Below are 8,575 nucleotides of genomic sequence, written 5' to 3'. Positions count from 1 at the left end.
TCGTGTGTGAATTGGTTGAGACATTTTGAAATGTGCACTTACAAAGCTGATATTGGTAGTCCGGCTTTTTGAGAATAAAGTCTGAGAAAACCACTGAGAGAGGTTTAGCTAGTAGCCTCTTGGAATGGTCAAGTGACAGAAATTCTGTATCTGTCATGTTCTGTAGTTCATTATCCTTTTCTTGCTGTTCATAGAATTGATTTTTCCTGTAATCTCTTCACAAGGATCTAACACTAACTATAGAGGGTTATATATGTAATTTTTTTTCTATGTAGACTTGATTGCTATTTGACAGGATTTATCTTCTTAATACAGAAGCTTGATCTTCAAAATACAGATGGTAGATGATGTCAGTTGACCTTGTATGAACTCTTTTTAAAAATGTGTTTTCCATCATCACTTCTACATTGATATGTGGAGTTCTTATTCTTCTAATATTTTCAGTCAACTTCAGTTTCTTTTGTTTTGGGCCTCATAGATTTCATAGTATGGCAGGATCTTCCAGTGTCTTGATTTTCTAGTGTGACTGAAGACCAGAATACACAATACTTGTGACATGAGCTGGGACACGAATGCCTGACCCAACTCCTAGTCACATGTAGGATTGATGCAACACACCTTGAAAACATTGTGTTGTGCCATACAACTTCAAATCCGAGGTTGGGGGTGGGGTCTTCAGGCTTCCTTCCTCTGCTGTTTTTACCAGTGGAAATGGCAGCAGGGGGTCCTGTTTGCACTTTCTTCAGGCTTTACAGGTTCAAGGAAGGAACAAACAACACCCCTCCGGCTGCCATTTCCACTCGCAAAAATGGTGTAGGAGGTAAGCCTGAAACCCCTCCTCTATAGCATTTGAAGCCGGCCCCAATGGTTTCAAAATGAGTTACAACTTACACTCATCCGTGTATGACTGCAAAGTTGGAGTGAGTACTGGTGTCCCAGCTTGTGTCATATGTATTGTGTATTTTGGCCCTGAGGGACTTGGCTAAAGATTCTAGTCTGAAGGGAAAGTGCCCATGGGCTAATAAGTGCTGGATAATTAATCAGTGAAACATCATGGTAGTGTTTCTGAATTTTGATTACAGCCTTATTTCTTGGGCAGACATGAGATTAGAAAGGGTTCTTTTGCAAGTAGGAGAAATTGATCTTTTATGTGACCCCCAAATGGGCAAGAAGCACCCACCCATTTCCTTCTAACAATTACATAAGTGTAACAGTCATATAGTATCAACTGTGGAAATAAAGGTCTGAGCACTGTTGGAGGTGTTGATTAAAATTCAGACTTCCTTGTACTGATTCATGACTGAGTCCCTACTGCTCTGCCCAGCTCAGACGTTGGTCCTGGGCACTCTTTCCCCCTTTTTCTATTACTGGAAGCTGCCCTGTTCCTTGTGCTGCAGTAGTAGGAGGCTGTTTCTTCCATGTTGAAAAAAGCTTCCTTCATAACACTCCCAACAATTTTTAAAGGGAAGAAATAATGGGGATATGTAGCAAACAGGACAGTGCACAACTGATAAAAGTCTAGCCTTGTGGCAGCCAGGATCTATAAGACAGTTTTTTAGAAGGCACCCGTTCAATTACTGCAGCATCAGCAGAGCCTTAGGAAAGATCAGCCTGTTAATCTTAAAGTATACTAGTAGTAATCTGTATTGCATGTCATATAGTTATGACTATCATAGATTATATACCACTCCTTCATTGTTTTGTTGTACTGCTTACACATCAGTAAATTACTAAGCCTATACTCTCTGCAGTAGCTTTTCTTTTACAGGCCATCTGTCTAAAAAGTCTGAGGTACTAATTTTAGGCAGGGTGTGAGAACATGTTCTTGTTCAGGTATATCCTGAATAGTCTGGCTTTGTAGCTACAATGGAACATATATAGTGATTAATCACATGGCTATGTAAGTTAACTGTAAGTTAAACTAATATGTGCAAAGCCCCCAAAAGCTGACTTTGTGGGTGGGAAGGGGCATAGGAAGGGATTTAAGCAGATGAACAGCACAGTGAATGGGTTGAAGCATATTATGCATCATATCCTGCATGTCAGAAATGATGTGTTAAGTAAGATGATGACAAAAGTCAAGTGGTAGTACTTCCATATATAAAGAATAATGGGGGGAATGTACTTTAAGAAGCAGATCAGAATTTACATTGTATACCAAAATCTAGTTTCAATTATCTTGTCCTGGCTTAGAAAATCAGGAATGTAGCTCGGGAGCATGTCCAAACAAAACAGACCTCCCAGTAAGCACACAACCAAGAAAACAAAACTGGGGCCAATATAGATCCAATAATACACTCTAAAACATGAGTAGTATGCTAAATACAGTTGCTTTTTACTAGATAGTAACTATCGTGAAGCTTAGTCTATCAAGGACAGGTCCCATATGAGATATGGTCCAAGGAAATAAGGGCTAGTCCCTATATTAAAGGTAGCAACTCTAGAGAAGTATCTTAAAAACCAGGAAAATACACATATTAAGAAAACTTGTATACAACATCAGTTAAGCTGCTTATGAGGAAGTCATTAGACGAAACCTAGTACAAGCCGGCTGCTTCGTCAAGCTCCAGTAGCTATTAAGCTCCAGTAGCTTTTTGCTTATCAAGCCTTATACTCTTTTGACTGCCAACAGTAACTGTTTAGGAATTCCACTGATATCTTGGGGCTGTTGGCAGCTACTGACATTCTATTGTATTATCTTGCTATTGTAAACTCTTGGGGAAAATTTGTACACTTAATAGTTACTATCTAGTAAAAAGCAACTGTATTTAGCATACTACTCATGTTTTAGAGTGTATTATTGGATCTATATTGGCCCCAGTTTTGTTTTCTTGCTCGGGAGCATGTGCCTGCTTCTCCATCTGCATGTGACAGTTCCTTTCTCCACTTCTAGGTTTTCTTTAATCATTGTTTACTGTGATGTTGTATCAGGAAAACTTTAATTAACAACAAGCCCCCATGCCATCCTCTGAAGCAAACTTGTAAAATCATGGGTTTGATTTTTCAGAGCAAGGATTGTGGAGCTTTCCAGTATTCCCCTCCCACCAAGTTTGTTGTGGGATCTGTACTTATAGTGACATGGGGCATGCATGAGACTGCAGTGGGAAGGGGACGAAATCACCTGTCTCTTCCATCAATGCAACTCCACTGATGGAAGAGGGAGAATGGGCTATTTCACCTCTTTCCCCCTCCCCACTGGAACCTCCTGTCCCTCATGGATAATTATTCCTGGAGTCATGGGACCCATGTAGTCCAGACTTTCCTGGGGTTGGAAAGGACTGCTGGGAGGAATGGGCATTTAGTAAAAGGATCATGATCACCAGTGCCTTCTGTTGATGGACTGCAGGATCCAACCCCATAGTTGGGGCTTAATGTTAACAAAGTTGCCCATCATGAAAGCAGGAAGAAGGGGGAAGCATGTGAAACTACAGCACAGTATGTAGCATTATTGGAATGGAATCTACATCTTTGATCACTTTGTGAGTAATATCAATCTTCTGTCTCTTTTTTCAGTCTTTCTCCAGAATTTTAAACTATAGAATATCACTTACTGGAGATTATACCTAGAAACAGAGCTGCCAACATGAAGCACATGAACCTCCCAAAATCACCTGGGAGGCTCGTGGGCACAGGATGGCATGAACCTGAGGTTCATAATTCAGTCTGTGCCCACCCTTAGTTTGCGTGTGTGTGTGTACAAAAATAAAGAGATTCAGCAACTTATGCTTAAGATATGTAGAAATTTAACTCTAGAGCCTGGTTGGCAGGTGGTTCCCAGCTTAAAGCAGCTGCTTTGGAGGGACTGAGGACAGGTGAACTGTGGGCCTCGTTCCAGGGATTAAAAGTAAAGGGCCTGTCCTCCAACACCCCCCCCCTTCTCTGCAGCCTCTGTACTCTTATCCCAGCATGGGGCAACTGCCAGAAGGAGAGCAAGCTGACTGCAGAGAAGACAGAGTAAAAGCACCACAGTAGCCACCCAAGAAAAGAGCAAACCGGCCATAGTGGTGTGGTGGTGGTTTTGCTCCTATTTCTCCACAGCCAGGTGGTAATCCTCCATTCATGTCTCTCACCTGATCTGCAGTGCCTCATGGTAAGGAAAGAGCAAGAAGGCAGAGTGGAAAGCTGTCATGAGCCTGAGATTCAACAGTGGTGGGAAGAAACAACCCTACCTGCACAGAGATGCCTATAGAAGATATAGTTTCATACTTGGTGGTTATATTATTGAATGTGTGTGTTTGGTAGAGAGGTGCACAGAGCATACAATTGTAATGTGGCTTGTTTGGTTGATGGTAATTGCGAATGTGGCTCTCCACGTGCTGCAGAGTGAGCCCTACTGCTTTAGACATAGGGGAATGGGGAAACAGAATGGAGACCAAGTTTGAACTCCGCTTGGAAATAGTCATAACTATGAACACTGGGGTAGAGAGGAGTTTTTAGAAAGCAAAGAGGGTGTGCTGCATAGCAGCTTTGTCTGCCTGTGCTTTAGTACAATAACAGGTTTAGTACAATAGCTGGTGTTCTCAGGGAAAGTATGTTGTACCTTTTTAAAAAAGGGGTGATGGTGGTCCTGTTTCCTCTCTACCATTTCAGAGAGTCTCTAGTGTGAGAATTAAATGCAGTGAAAAACGATTAGTACAGGTTCCACACCTGACACACTCCATTGTTACCCGGGTAACATCATGCAACAGCTCTAATGAGAGAGACTCCCGTTTGGCAGAGAAGCTCCCGTGTCATCACCAGACTCTCTGTGATTGGTCATGGCATGGAAGTTCTGTCCATGCTGTGGGCAATCTGTGCAGCAGCTACTTTATTCACATGTCTACCACAATGCGATGTTTCTCAAACAGTGATCATAATGTGCAGACCAGCCCTCAAATCTGTGTAGCATATCCTACTTCAGATGCTTCTGAAAAGGGGAGCTTAAGTTTTTGAGATATACTTTTCAAGAGTGCTTAAGTAACTCCTCCCTCTTTCTCTTGAAAATGGCTGGAAACCCCATACGGCAAATGAAAGACTCATGCCTTGTTGCTACAGTTAGCAGTTTAGGGAACAAGATAATATGTTCAGACGATGAGTGGAGAGAGGCTCGATTTAAAAGAAACTTGGCGAATGGGAGCAAATACACAGTAAGTGCTATCCTGTTAATTAAGGCAGTCTTCTGACATTTTAGGAATAATGGTTTTTTTAGTCACAAAGTTTTGTTTTTTTAAAAAAAGAAAACCTTTAAAAATAAAAGTCTCTGTTGGCTTCTGCCATTGTCAGCTGCATTTGGCTGTGTGGAGATAAACTGGAAGCCGTATAAAATAACAGCTTCAAACTTATATCCTAAAACAATTTTTCTTTACCTTTCTTTCTACTTTTTCCCCAACAGTCTGATGCCTCAGAGGGAAAGAAGGAAAAGGGATACTTTACAAGAAGTGCACTTATGGTACTTTGATTCCACTGCTTTCTCTTTTCATAATGGAGACACCTCCTCCTTTTAATACTTCTCACCTGGGTGGCCGGTCTTTGCTTCTTTTACTGCTGAAGCTGCATTATTTGCAGGGGGGGGGGTTGCTTGCCTAGTTTGAATTGGTAATATTGCCTAAATTACTGTGCTTTGACAGTTATATTTGACATTATATATAAATGTATTTTATCATTTCAGCAGTGCTCCTGTCCCAAGAACCAGAATGGTGTTGCGTTAAGCAATTTGAATGGAAGAGGAAGCAGAGGGAGGGGAAAGGGGGAATATTGTTGTCGATTAAAAATCCAAAGAAGAAACTTTTTAGAACAAAAAAAGCAGTGGTCTGTTTTAACAATCAGCTGGAAGAATTTCTAAGCTTTTCAAAGAATATCCTTATGAGAAGAACTCTGATTACTCCAAAACTGTTAAGGTCTTGAATTTTTGACGCCAGAAGCATTCTCAAATGCAAAGATACTGAATGGCTTGTAAACTTTAAATCTTTGGTCTGATGACACCTCTCAGATAATTTCTTTTCTGTATAATGCATGTGTACAAAATGTGAAGGCAATCACTTTGCTTCTGTCTATCACAAGGGAATTGGGGAGAGGATCAGAGCTGTTGAATAGCTTTCTCTTGCCACTGCACTGTGATTCTTCTCCATGTGGATAAAGAGAGCCCTTGAGTTGAATTAACATGCCATCTTTGCTCATTACTCGAGAGCTTTTTTTGCCTAGTTTGAGGGTCCTAATTTTTAGGATTTTTTTTCAAGCTGTGGTTAATTTCTCAACTGTCCACAGAGTGCTTTATTTTCATCATTTCTCCAGCTTTTCCAAGATCCAGTACTGCCTGAAGTGTTGTTGAACATAAAATCAATAAGAAGCATGAACTCTGAGTATTAAAGCCACTGTTGAAGCTGTCTTATTCAGGTACTACAGATACAGTGATAGGTAGAAAAACCATGGTAAAGGGATTGGAAATAGCAAATGTGATACAGTAATTGAGCAGGCCTTTTTGATATGTAGACAGACATCCATTCCTTGACTCATACAACAATTGGTAAGAGAGAGGTATAGCATCTGTCTTCCTAAAACTGGGAGAAAAGGTAAGACAGGTATTGTAATTTTTATTCTTCAACAGTGCTCCTCAGCATTAGTCTGGAAGAGTTGGATTAAGTAGCCTTTCCTTGGTTCTCCATTCCAGCTGCTGCTGCTGCAGTACAGCCTAAAAAACAAACAATGAATCATGCCCCCTATTACCATTCCTGGCCTTAAAAGAGGCAGGAGACACAGCTGCAAAAAAGCAGCATGGTGGTCGTTCTGGCAGGGTATAGTGGCACTGTAGTCCTCTCAACCTTGAAGAGATGAGACTTGCAGTACGATGCAGCTGTAGGAATGCTGCATCTGTCTTTTGAGCAGTGCTCCTTCTACACTAGAAGAGCAACAGAAGAATTATATGCAGCTGCTTAGAAGGCAATATTATCTCTGAGTAGTTGAGTAGCTAGTTGCAGTTCTGAATTTAACCATATAGCTATCTAAATCTTACAGGGCCAATTAAAAAAAAAACTGCACCCCTCAAGTGTGGGATCTGCTATCCCCTGGGCAAGTTGCTTATTTTAGTTTGGGGAAAAAGTTGAAATTTTAGCATCAGACAATAGTTGCTAAGAACTGGACTGAATTGTCCTTTTAGAAAGACTGTTCTATATGTGAAAACAAAAAAGAATGCCAGCCTCCTTGTATGTGAATGAGAAAGGAGCTCTTGTTCCTCATGTTCACAATCAGGGACCAATCAACTATGTTGCCTTATCCTACCCCCAATAGTGCTGAACATTATTCTTGATTTCCTGTGTTATACTTCCTACAGAGAAGTGGTTTTTATTTAGGAATTTGAACACATCCTGTGTGTGGGCCATGTAATGTAGAATAATCTTATCTGAATGGGGGGGGGGGAAGGGTAGTTAGCAAATTCTCATGCATAAGTAACTTTGAATATGCTGTAACTGATGGGAAATGAGTTTGCTTGATTTCTCATGAAATCCTTCCCATGGTGTTTAGGGCATTCATGTATGTTACGGAGGATTTAGGAACATGGTTCAGTCTTATTGTTGCCAGGCTTGAACTGTGGAGGCGAACCTATTCAGCGCATATTCACTCTCACAGTTGAGAGGAAGGCCGTTTATTCATCAAGTTATCTCACTGGTGTCTCTACTACTATCACCTTCCTCCTAAACAAGCTCATAAAATACTGCCTGGTGATTGATAAACTTTATTTCCAAGTAAACGTTTTTAGATCTGCTCTATATTCTTTCCAGCATAAAACATGTAAAATGTGGATGTTGTATGCATATGCTGGTGTCTGGGAAACCCAACTGGGCTAGGATTAAAAGATATATCTCTCCCCACATGTGATAAACAGTGTTCCCTCTAAGCTGAGTTAGTGTGAGCTAGCTCACAGTTTTTTAGCCTCCAGCTCACACACATTTTTGTCTCAGCTCAGGAAGGATGGCTCCAGAGCAAACTAATTGATGCAGTAGCCAAATCGCTCGCTCACAACTTTAATGCCAGTAGCTCACAAAGTAGAATTTTTGCTCATAAGACCCCACAGCTTAGAGGGAGCATTGGTGATAACCATATGTATTTGCTGTAGGAACCACTGGCATAAAAAGTGCAGCTTGTTAAGATGTTGGTGTCCTTGCAAGAAGCCAGGGGATAGAGATGCAGGTTAAACGTGGCCAGACATCCTGACAGCAAGTCAAGCCCTAAAGGCTCTGCCAGCCTGTGTGATGGTGGGCAGAAGCCATGCCCTTCCCCCTCTCGCATACTGCCAACCCCAAGCAACAGTACGACCACCTTAGTTCTCTGCCTCAGTTGCTTGGGCAGATAACCACCCTTGGATACTAAGCACATATAAGCACTACAGTTGTTGTAGTTTTACTTTGAGAATACGTGTCAGGGGTTAAGCTATTGTAAAACAATGTCTTTATTTGCATTTAAGACTGGGTCTTGTAAAGTAAGCACTGCTCATCCTGCATGAGATTACTCAGCCTCTCTAGGAAAACGGCTGAAAGGCCTTCCACAATTTTGTTTTTCCTGCTACTATTTCTGCATTAGTTACCTCCCTGTTTTACAGGAC

Source organism: Gekko japonicus, unplaced genomic scaffold (assembly GCF_001447785.1).
Source record: "Gekko japonicus isolate JY-2015 unplaced genomic scaffold, Gekko_japonicus_V1.1 scaffold355, whole genome shotgun sequence".
In the NCBI taxonomy this organism is placed as follows: domain Eukaryota; kingdom Metazoa; phylum Chordata; class Lepidosauria; order Squamata; family Gekkonidae; genus Gekko; species Gekko japonicus.
This window is presented reverse-complemented; position numbering follows the sequence as displayed.